Source organism: Labeo rohita, unplaced genomic scaffold (genome assembly GCF_022985175.1).
Source record: "Labeo rohita strain BAU-BD-2019 unplaced genomic scaffold, IGBB_LRoh.1.0 scaffold_539, whole genome shotgun sequence".
NCBI classification, from domain to species: Eukaryota; Metazoa; Chordata; class Actinopteri; order Cypriniformes; family Cyprinidae; genus Labeo; species Labeo rohita.
The window spans coordinates 33,491-48,731 of NW_026129461.1; the positions used below are offsets into that span (position 1 = coordinate 33,491).

The following is a 15,241-nucleotide window of genomic DNA, read 5'->3' on the forward strand; positions in this document are numbered from 1 at the left end:
AGGAGACTGTGGAGCTGATCATCAAGGGTCTGTAAAACTGGTTGATTAATGTATATTGATTTTAATTTAAAATAAAATAAAATAAAAATCTGAACAGAATAAGTGTTTGATCAGCTACTGATATTCCAGTCTGAATGCTGTTGTAATAACAGACAGATTTGTTACTGTTTTGTTGCAGAATCAACATCAGAAACAGGACACAAACCCGGTGATCAAGAAAACCAAGCAGCAGCTTCAGGAGCAGACCATTTATGCAAATCAGACCTTTGCTCTGGGTTTGCATTGTAGTAGCTTTATTACTATTATAAATAGGGCTTATAGCCACTTCTATCATATTTCACTTGAGCCTTGTGTTTTTGACTTTTTGTTCCCTGGTTTCTGGTCATCTGCCCTGACCAGTGCAAGAAAAGGCAAAAGAGTGAACAACAAAACAAACAGCTTTGACAAAGATTAATCTATATTAATTTATACATTGAACACACATTCAGAAGAATTGGACAAATTGAGGAGTTTCTACATCTGGAAAAGCTGTTGGAAAATGAGGAGATCCAAGCAGCAATGGTGCTAAAAAAAAAAAAAACACTCTCCAAAAGAACATTTCCTCACTAGAGCGCTAATCTTTGACAATTTTTAAACACTAACTTATTTGTTAACCAAAGTCTTCTCAATACCATGTCAAACAAAGACATTCGTTCAATTATCAATAGATCTCAGATTTCTCTACCTGCTTGTGTAAGCTTTTGGAATAACATATTTTGTGATATAGATTGGGAAGAGTTTTCGATTCTTCGTCAGAAATTCTTCTTGTCTAATAAAGTTGCAAAATTTTACATTCATAAATGTAAATGTTCAAAACCCCCTTTTTTTTCAGAAAAGATTTTGATGTGTATGTGAACTCTATAAGAAACTCTAATAACCCCATCGCAATCAAGACACTTCATGGTCTAAATTCTATAAGCTAATATGCTTTGGATTATTGTATTTAACCCTCATTGTTGTTTTTTGTTTTTGTTGTTTTGTGTTTGTCATTATAAATGTAATTGTTGATAAAAAAAAAAAAAAAAAAAAAAAGGTTAATGTGTGTACTGGGCTACATTTTAGTTACAGCAGCTATCACTGTGTTGTTATAAAATCAGTTGTGCCAGACAATTTTGGACACTTTTACACTGACACATATAATACTACCTGCCTGCCATTGGCATGTGTTATTCAGGTGTCAAAGTTGTGCAGAATTGAAGGAAGAAACCTCAAAGACAGTGCTAGAAGGTTGCTGGAAATGTAAAGTCTTCAAAATATGCCACATTAATCAAACATTGTGGTGTCAATACTCAGTAAGTTCCAGCGCAAATCGGAAATGTAAAAAATAATTCCTTTACTGGTCATTTTAAAATGTCAAACTTTGTCTGCAGTTGTTAACCACCTCAATCTGTATTATATTTTAGGGTTTTAAAAATTCTCTCATGTCCAAATTCAACATTAAGGGGGTGGTCCGTTGCAGAAGGTGGCATTTGAAAAGACTGCACTGTTCTTAGTCATTAGTGCTATTTATATACAACACTCAACATTTACCAGAGAGCTGCTCTTTTTTGACACAATGAATGGTGATGCACAATATGTACTTTGTTTTTTTTTTTTAGTGTGCATTCAAGTAAAAGAGAATGACTCTCTGTCACAATTAGTGAAAATAAAGTAAAAAATTGTGTCAAAATAGCTTTTCTTATACTATGTTATTTATTTATTTTTTTTCTTATTTGGCAGATGCAGTGATGACCAACTTCCCAGCAGCAAGAGAGTACTTGAGTTGGGAAGCATTTTATACAAGAAAAAAAAAAAAACAAAAAAAAAAAAAAAAAAACAATAATGAATAATTTCCTTTGAGTTCACTGTAGGTTGTTTTATTTGTTAAAATAAGTAAACCAAAAAAATGATTAATCTTTCTTTTTTTTTTTTTATTTATTTTTTTACATTGTCATTTATCCACAATGTTTTAATGTTAAGTGTGATAACATGCTCTTGATTTGTATTATTTATTTCTTTTAAACATCTTAAGGTATTTAAATAATAATAATAATAATAAATAAATATTATCATAATAAATAAATAATGCTGATATTATATATATATATATATATATATATATATATAATAACATATATGTTTATTCAAAATATATTAATACATCCTTGGTGAATAGAAGTATATACACACATGTATTTTTGTTCTTCATTTTTATATTTTTTATTATCTTAAGTTGTTATATTCCATATTTTTATCATAATATTTATATTTAAGTGTATTTATAATATTTTATTTTGTCATTAATTCATTTGCATTTTTATCATTTTGTATGTTCTTAAGTTGTTAAAAATGTTATTTTTCTTAATAAAAGCTGTATATTTAATTTGTTTGGATGGATCACCATTTTGTTGTTTATTAGATGTATATTTGTAGGCATTCAATATAATGACTAGTCTATTCTTGGACTATGGTTAGACGTCTATTCAATTTTCACTAACAGCCCAAATTTTGTTAGCCTAGATGTCAGGCCTATGTTTGAACGGCTAATAGACGTCTTTTAAACACAAAATTGCTTGCTGGGTAGACAAGCAACAAAAATTAAGTTAAACTAAAAATATCAAAATCTGTTTTTATCAAATCATAGTCTATATATAAAATGAATGAATACGCAAAATATATTTAACTCAAATAGCCCAATTAACAGATTAACAAAAGGAAAAGAAACACACCCAGTACCAGCCGTCATTTGGACATAGTTTTTGGGCTAAATCAAGTCGGCCCGTCATGGACTTCTTTTAGCCCAAAAATCGATGTTGAAAATTGGTCGTTGTTTGGTCCGTCGGATTTAGTCCTAATTTAGCCAAAAAAGAAAATCGATGTTGAAAATTGGTCTTTGTTTGGTCCGTCTAATTTTGGTCCAAATTTGGCCCAAAAATGGTCGTTGAAAAACGGTTGTTGTTTGGTCCGTCAGATTTAGTCGTAATTTAGCCCAAAAATAGCCGTTTTGTATTAGGTCCGCCTAATATAGGTAATTCAAAGTGCTTTACATAAAAGGAAGTACAATAATCATAAAATCAATAATAGAAACAATAATTCACAAAGAGGCAGTAAAATAATCAAAAAAAAAAAAATAACAGCAATAAAACAAAACAAAACTAAATTTAAACTTTTAAAATGATTTAAAAATTTATTTAAAATAAAATTTAAGACAGTTAAAAATGGAAAAGGATTATACATAGTGCAAGTAGTTCGGATGTAGCACAGTGCTTATTCATTAAATGCACAGCTAAACAGATGGGTCTAGATTTAAATGTAGCTAATGTTTTAGCACATTTGATCTCCTCTGGAAGCTGATTCCAACTGCAGGCAGCATAATAGCTAAAAGCAGATTCCCCTTGTTTTGTGTGAACCCTTGGTATTTCTAACTGACTCAATCCTAATGATCAGAGTGGTCTGTTAGGTTTATATTCAGTGAGCATATCTGCAATGTACTTAGGTCCTAGGCCATTGAGTGATTTATAGGTGAGTAAAAGTACTTTAAAATCAATTCTAAATATAACTGGAAGCCAGTGTATGGACCTGAGGACTGGTGTGATATGCTCAGATTTTCTGGTTCTAGTCAGAATCCTGGCAACAGCGTTCTGGACGAGCTGCAGCTGTCTAATGGTCTTCTTGGGAAGGCCAGTGAGGAGACCATTACAATAATCCACTGTGCTTGTGATGAAGGCATGAACAAGTTTCTCCAAGTCTTGACTGGAAACAAAACATCTAATTCTTGCAATATTTTTGAGATGATAGTATGCTGATTTAGTTACTGCTTTGACATGACTACTGAAACTAAGGTCTGACTCCAGAATCACACCAAGATTCCTGACTTGATTTTTAGTTGTTTTTAGTTAATATAGTTTAAATGAACCTGAGCAAGTTTATTTCAGACCACTTATAGCCCTAATATAGCCGTGAACGTATATGTAGCAAATATAGAAATAGATTCTAGAAATAGTTATGCGTCACCGCACAACGTGCACATCCCATAAATTATCTGTATCTAAGCATTCTCAAACTATATGAAAACGTATTTGGCATGGCAGAAATCGAGCAAAAAGTGCCCCCTAGTGGGTCATATCTCGTTGAAAACACTTATGCTGTGTATAACACACCTCTTAACATTTGTTCACAATCACTACATTTTTATGACTATCCATAAAAACATATTAAGCATCACAAACACCATGATAAGCCACAGTCCTTATACAGTCTGTTAATAAATTCACATAAATTACACCCATACATGTTCACATATGTCTAAAGTACTCAGTCCCGGCGCCAGGACACGTGACCCCGGGGGGCTTGTATGATTTTCAGGGGGGGCTATTGTGGGGGCTAACGCGGCATATTTTATATGAATAAAATACGCTGTCAGATTTTAATTGAAAGGATTATTACCACTTTCTTTACACACCAGTGCATTTAACAAACTTACAAACATCAGTGTGTAGTCTATTTAACAAATGTCTTTTTTTGCTAGTAATTAATTTAAATGTCTGAAACATTAGTTTTATGTGGCTGAAAACACAAAATCGTTGTGATATAGGCTAAGCACTGAGAGCGTCTATCTGGCTCAGCGCCTGACAAGGCGCAAAAAGCACGTTTGAATTTAGCAGTGAAAGTTTAAATACACGGGTGTCTGCATCGAATGGTTAAAATCAACGAGTTTTGGGGGGTTAAAGTGGGTCAAATTGAATCTGAGGTGGCACACATCAGATTGGAGAGGTACCCCTCGGTTGAAATCGCATTCGGTTTAGCTTTCCATGTTTAAAATCGTATTCCGAGGGTAAAGGGATCGGACCTTCAGATCATTGCAAGGGGGGTGTCAGTGCAAATAACAGAGGATTCAGGCGCAAGTGCAAGTAAAACATACTTAACTTACTTAACCCACGAGAGTTGCTGGCTCCAAGAGGAAGGATTCTGGGAGACCAAACATTGTAACACTCGCTCTAAATCCTGGTTGGCTCACTCTGTCTGACAGTTACTCTGAGGGTGGAAACCAAAGGACAGATTTACACTCGCTCCCAGTAATTTACAAAATTCACGCCAAAACTTGGAAATGAATTGGGGTCCCCTGTCGGAAACCACGTCGGTTGGGAGGCTATGAATGTGAAAGACGTGGTTCACGACAGTAACTGCTGTCTCCTTGGCAGAGGGTAATTTGGGCAAGGGAATGAAATGGGCTGCCTTCGAGAACCAGTCCACCATGGTCAAAACTACCGTGTTGCCCTGAGAAGGTGGTAGGGCTGTGACAAAATCTAGCACGATGTGGGACCATGGTCTTGAAGGCACTGAGAGTGGTTGAAGAAGCCCCTCTGGGGGTCGATTGGAAATCTTACCACGGGCACAGACAGAGCAGGCCAAAACAAAACCCTGAATTTCACAAGCCATACCCAGGCCACCAGACTTGCTGTTTGACCAGAAACATGGTACAATTGACTCCTGGATGGCAAGCCACGTTGGAACAATGACACCATTGGATAACATTGGACTGTAAACCCCCCGGCACAAATAATCGACTCAGTGGACATCCAGACGGGGGCGTTACCCCTTCTAAAGCGGTGCGAACTCTCGACTCAATCTCCCAAGTGAGTGTGGAGACCACTAATCTCTCAGGGATGATACACTCAGGAGAGAGTGGATGTTTGGAGTGATCAAAAACACAACAATGCATCGGGTTGCATATTTTTGGAACCCGGACAGTAAGAGATGTCATAGTTGCGTTCAGCGGGGGACAAACGATGAGAAAAAAAAAAAAAAAAAAAAAAAAAAAAAACACACACACACACACACACAACACAACACACAACACACCACGCACAAGGGTGCGTCTTATCCGCGGGAGCGCGCTGGGAAAGAACCCCACCTACCCCCACCTCTGACGCATCGACCTCCACCACAAACTGACGTGAAGGATCAGGGGCTATGAGGATGGGAGCCGAAAAAGGTTGGATTCTTGAGGTTGGAAAATGCAACTTCGGCTGCATTAGATCACCTGAACGTTGCCCTGGTGGAGGTCAAGGTGGTCAGGGGAGCAGCTGGTTGGCTGAAGTTGTGAATAAAACACCGGTAAAAATTGGCGAATCCCAGGAACCTCTGCAGGACCTTGCGGGAATCTGGAGTTGGCCAATCCACCACAGCCTTAATCTTGTCGGGATCCATGCGCACGCCCTTGGACGAGACGATGTATCCCAAAAACGGAACAGACTGTGCATGGAAGATGCACTTCCGCCTTGACAAAAAGCCCATTCTCTAGCAGCCTTTGGAGCACTTGCCTGACATGCTGGACATGTTTCCTGGAGAAAAAAAAAAAAAAAAAAAAAAAATCAATATGTCATCCAGGTAGACAAATGAATTGGTCAACCATATCTCTCAGGACATCATTAACGAGTGCCTGGAAAACAGCAGGTGAGTTGGAAAGGCCAAACACTTCCATCAGGTCAGAGTACTCCGTGGGCACACCAGACAGATCCACTGGCTCCCCCTAAAACACAGAACAAGACACAGAGGAACAGGCAGACAAAAGACAGGAGGAGTGACAGTAATCGCTCCATGCGGTGATGGAGTTGTGCCCCCAGGCCACACGGGGGTTGTGGAGGACCAGCCAGGGGTGACCCAAAACAACTGGGGTGAGCGGAGACTTTGTGAGTAGAAATCGGATCCTCTCAGAGTGATTCCCAGAAATGACGAGTGTGACTGGATCGGTAACGTGTGTAATGGCAAGTAGTCATTGTCCATTAAGGGCATTCACCATGACCTCATCTGTTAAGGGAAAAATAGGCAACTGTAAATGCAAGGCCATATTAATATCCAAAAGATTACCTTCGGCTCCTGAATCAACCAACGCCTGGCAGGAGTGGGCGCTGGATGCCCATAGTAATCGAACCGGAAGGAGAGTAGAAGCAGAGGATTTCTTTTCAGAAGAAGCACCCGACCATAACCTCGGATCTATGGCCGGGTTTGGGCTTTTACTGGACACTTAGCTGCCAGGTGCCCCACAGCACCTGTATAGGCACAGTCCGTTCTCCCTCCGGCGGTCTTTCTCTTCCCACAACAGTCGAGCCTTGCCCACCTGCATAGGCTCCGTGTCGACAGCAGGGCTGATGGCTTTTACCCCAGCCACTAAAAACTCTCAATGTCCCATTGAGCCTCCTGATTCCACTTACACTCCGCAGCCAAAGTGCAAAAGTCAATGGCATAATCGGCGACAGAGCAATGCCCCTGCCGAAGATCTGCTAGAACTCGAGCCGCTTCCCGCCCTGTGACTGCATGGTCAAACACTTGTTTCATCTCGTCCTCTAGAGTTAGAAAAGAAGCAACACATGGATGCTTATTCTCCCAGACAGCTGTGCCCCATAGCAACGCCTTTCCAGTCAGTAAGGTCATTACCAGTGCTACCTTGGACTGTTCCGTAGCGTAAGTCAACGGCTGGAGAGAGAAGAAAAGTGAGCATTTAGTTAAAAAGGCTCAACACAACTGTGGCTCACCAGCATATGGGGCAGGCAGCGGTAGGCGGGGTTTGCTAGTGCCACTTGTGGGAGTGGAGGCAGAGGAGACCAGTGGTGGTGCAATGGGGGGATTAACGGCCTTGGTTTTCAGGTGGTGAATTTGAGCAGACAGGTCGGTCACCTGGGTTACCAGCATTTGGATCGCTTGTCCCATGGCTCAGAGTTGCTCATCCTGTTGATCCATGTGGGAGGCATTATTCACCAGGAAGTTCTGTAGCTCGGACACGCTCGCTGAATCCATTGTGGTCAGATCGTTCTGTCAGTGCAAATAACAGAGGATTCAGGCGTGAGTACAAGTAAAACAGTTTATTGAAAACCTTGAAGCAGACAAATCCAAGGAAAGATTTCACGGGTGCAAAAGGAGAGTTCTTGGAACATGCAGCAGAAGAGCAAGGCGAAGTCCACCATGAGAACCAGGAAGGAAGCACAGAGGATGATTCAAGCTAGAAGGAACTGGCTGGCAAGAGAACTCCACCAGGACTGGAACCACTGCTCAACAACAACAATCTCACAACAAAAGGTAGGAAGCAAGGGATTAAATAGAGGAGCTAACAAGCCACAGCTGCACCTGATCAGCTCACCAGCAGAGAGAACACAAGCACACACACAGAGGGAGAGAGGGAGAGAGAGAGAAAGGGAGAAAGAGAGAGAGCCAGTAAACCTGTATACCGTGACAGGGGGCTTCAGGACGTCATAGCCCCCCCATGCCCCTCCTTGACGCCAGGCCTGTAAGTACCGTTAAATATTTTAAAAAATAAACAAAACATAAAGCGTACAAATTGTTCTTCAAGTGTAAATATGTGTACGGAAAAAAAATATTAATGCCTTATAGTTCTTAATCTGCTTTTTTCAGTGTTGTTTCTACACCACGTTTACTATTTCTAAAGCTATATTATATTATATAGAAATGTGATATATGGCCATATATATGAACATATAAAACGATAGTTAATATATGTGAACATATATGTAATTGTAATAACACAGTTTGAATGAGCCATATATGATAAAGAATGTTTACAAACATGTGGATGACCTTCTTTTTCTTTACACACAGTTTATACAAATATGCAACTAAATTTTTATTGTCATACAATACACAGCTCATTGTTATTTATTTATTTATTTTTTTAATTCTTCTTGAAGGTACACTGACCATGTCTTGAATAACAAAAACAAAACAAAAAAAAAGTCGCCGTTTAGATTTTAATAGGCAAATACTTAAGAGTCTATGAATGGATCATTAGCAAAATCGCAGTGTTAAAATCCTGGTGTTAAGGACTTTTAGAGTAAAGATTTAAACGTGTGTTGCTGAAAATCAGAGGATTAACACTCACTACTGTAAACAGCGCCCTCTGACCGATATAAGATCTAATACGGTCTTATATCCGTATTAGCCACATCCGGGACATTTGCTCGTGTGCGCGACTCACTCATTTGAAATATTTTTCACAGATGCCATTTTCTTTCCTCGCGATGCGGAGCATATGAGGACGGGAAACAACGAAATAAAGTGTTTAATCTTACGCACAAAATGTGTTTTGTAATATCATATCGTTTTATAATGATATTAATGTGCTATATGCCGCTAAACTTTTCTCAAAGACATTTTTCTACTCGTGATGCGGAACAGATGAGAGTGCTGTGCAGTTAACTTTACCCCTAAACTTTTTCTCAGAGAGATAATGGTATTTCCTTTCACTTGCGATGCGGAGCAGATGGGGCAGATGGTTTTATCAAGGAAACACCGAAAGTAAGTGTAAAATCTCAATTGCTATGCAGTGATGACGTAGAGGTCATTTTTAACATGGAAAGTTAAGTGTTTTATCTCATTTAAAATATGTATTTTATAACATCATATTGATTTATAGCTAAATTTATGTGTATTTATTTATTTATACTTTTTCTCAGAGCGATAACGTTATTTTCTTTTACTCATGACGCAGAGCAGACAGGGAAGTTGGTTGTATCAAGGAAAACACAGAAAGTAAGTGTTTTACCTTATTTACATTATGCATAATATTACTTTATGACCACATTAATATGTTGTGTGCACCTAAATGTTTCTCACAGTGATATTTATGTGCTGTGCTCTCCTGAACTTTTTCTCATATTATTTTCTTTGGTTGGTTTTGTAGTTGGTTTTATCAAGGAAAAGTGTTACTTCATTTACATTATGTGTAATATTATTTTATTATGATATTAATTTTCTGTGTGCACCTGCTCATGGATCTGAATTGCTATGCAGTCCTAAGGTGGAGGTCGCTTTTAACAGGGAAACACTAGACGTAAATGTTTTATCTCATTTAAAATATGTATTTTGTAACATCATATTGATTTATAGTGATATTTATGTGCTGTGCTCTACTAAACTTTTTCTCAGAGAGATATTTTCTTTCAATCACAATGCAGAGCAGATGGGAAAGTTGGTTATATTAAGGAAAATGCCAAAAATAAGTGTTTTACTACATTTACATTATGTGTAATATTACTTTATGTAATATTAATATGCTGTGTGCACCTAAACATTTCTCATAGATCTGAATTGCTATGCAGTGCTGAGGTGGAGGTGGCTTTTAACAGGGAAATACCAGAATTAAGTGTTTTATCTCATTTAAAATATGTATTTAAGTAAGTGTTTTACTTCATTTGTACATTATGTACTTTATAAGATAATATTACTGTATGGTGACATTTATACATTCTGCGTGACATCTACTTGCTTTAATGGGTGCACACACTGAACATTCAAGTCTGGAGCGGAAAGAGTTATGTTTGTGTGCTTGTTAGATATTTTAAAAGGACTTCAATGTACAAACATAAGTAACACTGTATATGAGCATTAAATAAGTAAACCTAAAAATGTAAATTCTATTATTAAATTGTATTGTTTTGTATATTCTATATATTATTTATTTTTCTTTTCTGCATTTCACCTTTGCTATAATTTATTTCTAATAGACCTGACATCGTATAATAAACATTGTTGGCCCTGCGACAGATTGTTTATGTTCCTTCCTAGAATCTTTCATGCTAGACATTTGCGAATACAGGAATGAATTACATTTTACAATGTATTCACATAGAAAACAGTTATTTTATATTGTAATGATAAACATTACTGTTTTTGTTTATGATCAAATAAATGTAGTTTTCTTGGTGAACATAAGAGACTTATTTCAAAAGTGTAAACAAAACTAACCACAAATGTTAATAACACAAGGGATTCAAATATTAGTCCATTTATTCTAATAAAGTGCAATAAGCTCTTAAAAATATCAACGTAAACAGATTTTTTTTTTTTTACCTTTGGTGATTTGTATTGTATACCAAGAATGCAATGCACAATGATGTAGATTGTCTGTCTATGCTGGATGCAAACCAAAGTGACCGTTGAAAATCATTTGAACTTTGTGTCAGTACATGATAAATAGAACACGGCATCAGTTTGCTGTCAGGGATTTGTAGTGTTGCGCTGTGCCTCATCCAGTGTAGACAGCATCACTGATTATAATAGGTTCTATCGTATTTTGTCGTATTTTGTATGCATTTTGCTCACAGCATTAAAACTGATATGATGCCATTCATAACTAATAGTTATATAAACTAACTTTTTTTTTTTCAGAGACTGAACATCATCAATAAAACACAAGGTAATGATAACGTATTTTAAGAATAATAATAAGACTAACAAGAATAAAACAATTTTTTTTTTTCATATTGCTTCTTATTTTTCAGTGGATTGAAAGCTCTCATTAAGCATCGCTTTCTTCTCATCTGTGCATTTTCAGATGTTTAGCATATTTATATCATATTAATTTAATCCAAAAATTTTAATTTAACTTTATTTTACTTTACAACATCATAATTGATTGTCTTCTTTCTCTTTTTAAAGTTTAGTTCCAACACCAATTAAGCAGACCTGAGCAGCTGATCAAGGATCACCAGAAACTCTGCAGAACTTTGGTCCTCAATGCCCAGGTCTGGAAACCAGAGTTGTAATTCATCAATCTAGCAGTCATCCTGCCTCTCTAAATTGTCATGTTTAGAACATATTGCAGGAGATCTCAACATTGTCTCTCCAGGTCCACTTACAGTGCCCTCCACTAATATTGGCACCCTAGGTAAATATGAGCAAAGACGGCTATGAAAATAATTCTGCTTTGTTTATCTTTATGATCTTACATTCAAAAAAATTCACAAAATGCTAACCTTTCATTGAAGTAAAACAATTAATAGTGGGGGGAAACTTACATTATGAAATAAATGTTTTTTCTCATATGCATGTTGGGCACAATTATTGGCACCCTTAGAAATTATAATGAGTAAAATATCTCTGAAGTATATTCCCATTCATATTTGCATTTATTTAGCACACTAGAATGACTAGGAGTATGATTTTGTCCAGCAATAACTTCCTGTTTCACAGGATTATAAATATGAGGAGCACAAATTTAAGGCCAAATTTCCTTAATCATCCATCACAAGGAATAAAACCAAATAATATAGTTCTGATGTGCAGAACAAGATTGTTGAGCTTCACAAAATAGAAAGTGGCTGTAAGAAAAGAGCTAAGGGATTGAAAATCCCAATTTCCATCATTAGGGCAATAATTAAGAATTCCAATCAACTAAAGATGTTACAAATCTGCCTGGATGCCAGGATGTGTGTCTATATCCTAATGCATGCTGAGGAGGAGAGTTTAAGTGTCCAAAGACTCTCCAAGGATCACAGTAGGAGAATTGCAGAGATAAGTTGAGTCTTGGGGTCAAAAGATTAAAAAAAATTCAAACAGCCCCTACGTCACCACGTGTTGTTCAGGAGGGTTTTAAGAAAAATCCTCCTTGCTCGTCCAAAAACAAACTCCAGCATATTCAGTTGTCAGACACAACTTGAATTTCAAATGGGAATGGCTTCTGTGGTCAGATGAAACTAAAAAAAAGATAGGTTTGGTACAAAAAGTACCCCATGTCCACGGTTAAATATACTGCTGGATCTTTAATGTTGTGGTCTTATTTTCCTGCCAGAAGTCCTGGACATCTTGTTCAGATACATGGCATCATGGATTCTAGCAAATACCAACAGATAAAAAATGTAAACCTGACTGCATCTGTTAGAAGTTCTATAATGAGCTGTGGTTGGATCTTCCATCAGGACAGTGATCCAAATCAAACATCAAAATCAACACAAAAATGTGTCATTGAGCATAAAATGAAGCTTCTGCCATGGCCGTCCCAGTTGCCTGACCTCAACCCTATAGAAAATACATGAGGTGAACTGAAGAGAAGAAGCACCAGCATGGAGCTGGGAAACTAAAGGATCTGAAGTGTTTCTGTATGAAGGAATAGTCTCTGATCTCTTGTCAGGTGTTCTCCAAACTCTTCAGGCATTAAAGGAGAAGCTGTCTTAAACTCAGAGCTGTCATCCTGAATAAAGGACGTTGCAATAATTGGGTGCCAATAATTGTGGTCAACATGAACTACAGAAAAACATTTATTTCATAATGAGATTTTCCCCCTGCTTTCCATGGTTTTACTTAAATGATACGTTAGAATATTGCGAATTTTTTGAATGTAAGATCATAAAGATAAACAAAGCAGAATTATTTTCATAGCCATCTTTGCTCATATTTACCTAGGGTGCCAATATTAGTGGAGGGCACTGTACATGCAGCGTTTTGCTCCAACCTAGTCGAGTGTGCCTGAACAAACTAATCAAGGTCTTCAGTTTAACTTTAAATTTACCTAAACTCTACCTAATCTCTCAGGTCCCTTGATCATTAGTCAGTGGTTAAAGGAGAAGTCCACTTACAGAACAACAATTTACAAATAATGTACTCACCCCCTTGTCATCCAAGATGTTCATGTCTTTCTTTCTTCAGGTGTAAAGAAATTATGTTTTTTAAGGAAAACATTTTAGCATTTTTCTCCATGTAATGGACTGATATGGTGCCCCGATTTTGAACTTCCAAAAAGCAGTTTAAATACGGCTTCAAACGGTTCCAAATGTGGTTGTAAATGATCCTAGCCGAGAAAGAAGGGTCTTATCTAGCAAAACGATTGGTTATTTTAATTAAAATAATACAATTTATATACTTTTTAATGCCGAACGCTCATCTTGTCTTACTCTGCCTGGACTGTTTTTGTTCCTGTTCATGACAGTTAGGGTATGTTGAAAACCCCATCTCATGATTGACAACTTCTTTGATCTTAACTTAGACCCGCCTTGAATGAGCTGTAACAGCCCGATCGCCATTGTTTCAATGCTGGAACAGGGATGTAGACAATGGCTTCTAAGAGATTGAGGTGTTCTGTTGTTGGATGTAATAATGAACATAGTAGTTGTCATTTACTCCCGAAATCTGAGCCGCTGAAGACACAGTGGAGGACTTTTGTTTGTGATGGAATGCACCTCCCGATCTACATATATTCATCTATGTTCGCACAAATAATTTGTGATCCAGCTTCACTTACAGCAGAAGTGAGTATAAGTTTTTGTGTTTATTTATGAATCTTGAAGTTTTATAGCTAAACGCGGCTAAATGTGGCTAAAGTAAACAGGCTCATCACTCCAGCAGAGCTCATTAACATTTAAAGCAACATCCACCAGAATAGGTTAATTTTTGCAGAGCTGATTTTGGCAAGGAAAAAGGGACACTACCATTGAGAAATTGTAGACCCTAAAGAATCATATCAACTTGTGGAAAATGGGCATCTGATGACCCCTAAAGATATAAAATTGCAAACAAGCACAAACAACAAAATGTAGTGAGGTTTAAGATGAAAATTGAAAAAATACAAGCTAATTGTGTCATTTGCTGTCAATTACAAATCTTTCTACCACTCTACTAAAGTAAGGAGCCTCTTTCTGAGTTTTATATAGTGTTTGTCTTACTGTTGTGTAATTTCTGACTAGTTCTTAGTTTTTGTTTCACCCTTATTACCATATGGACAAAGAAATATGTCAATAAATAAATATGAAAATAAATTTAATACATTTACCTATCATTCATTAATCAATTAATTAATTCATTCATTTTTTTTTTCCTTTCATCAGTGTTTTGCAAACTCATTTAGTGCTCCAGTGTCACGGTTTAGTCGTCGTGTGCGGGGAATGAAGCAGGAGAAGTGCGGAGATCCAACTAAATGCAGTTTATTTAAATAATCCACAGAGTACATAAAACGAACACAGGGAAAACAGCAGGGAACCAGCAAACACTACGAACATGAACGGAATGACAATGTAATCGCCGACAAACATGAACATACAACCAAACCTTAAATACACGGACACAACCAATCAGGGGGAGACAGGTGAACTATGACACAGTGACGTGAATAATGAGAAACGGAAACGGAAGTCCAAATATGGGCATACACGGGGGAAGCACAGTAAACAGTCCACAGGGGTCTGACATCCAGTTCCTCCAACAGACACTGAACAGAGGAAACAAATCACTTGAAAGAAACATTAGACAACATGCAGCGGAAATAACCAAGCAGTGTTGGATGGCCTGGATAGCAGCGGTGATACACAAAATCATCATATTTGCCCTCAACATTTTCATTAAAAGTAAATAAGCGATTTTTTAGAATGTGCTTATTTTCTATTTTCTTTAGTACCTAATGTTATATCCACATGTTGTTTTGGGATATCAGTGCTATTCA

The 15,241-nt window shown here is 37.1% G+C and overlaps 1 long non-coding RNA gene across 1 annotated transcript; it reads left to right on the forward strand.

Moving 5' to 3' along the window:
• The first annotated feature begins 9,437 nt into the window (after window positions 1-9,437).
• Window positions 9,438-14,869, forward strand: LOC127161056 (uncharacterized). The gene is made up of 5 exons (XR_007826916.1): window positions 9,438-9,561; window positions 11,200-11,227; window positions 11,470-11,555; window positions 13,793-14,054; window positions 14,631-14,869. It is a non-coding gene; the product is annotated as an uncharacterized LOC127161056 (long non-coding RNA).
• Window positions 14,870-15,241: the final 372 nt, after the last annotated feature.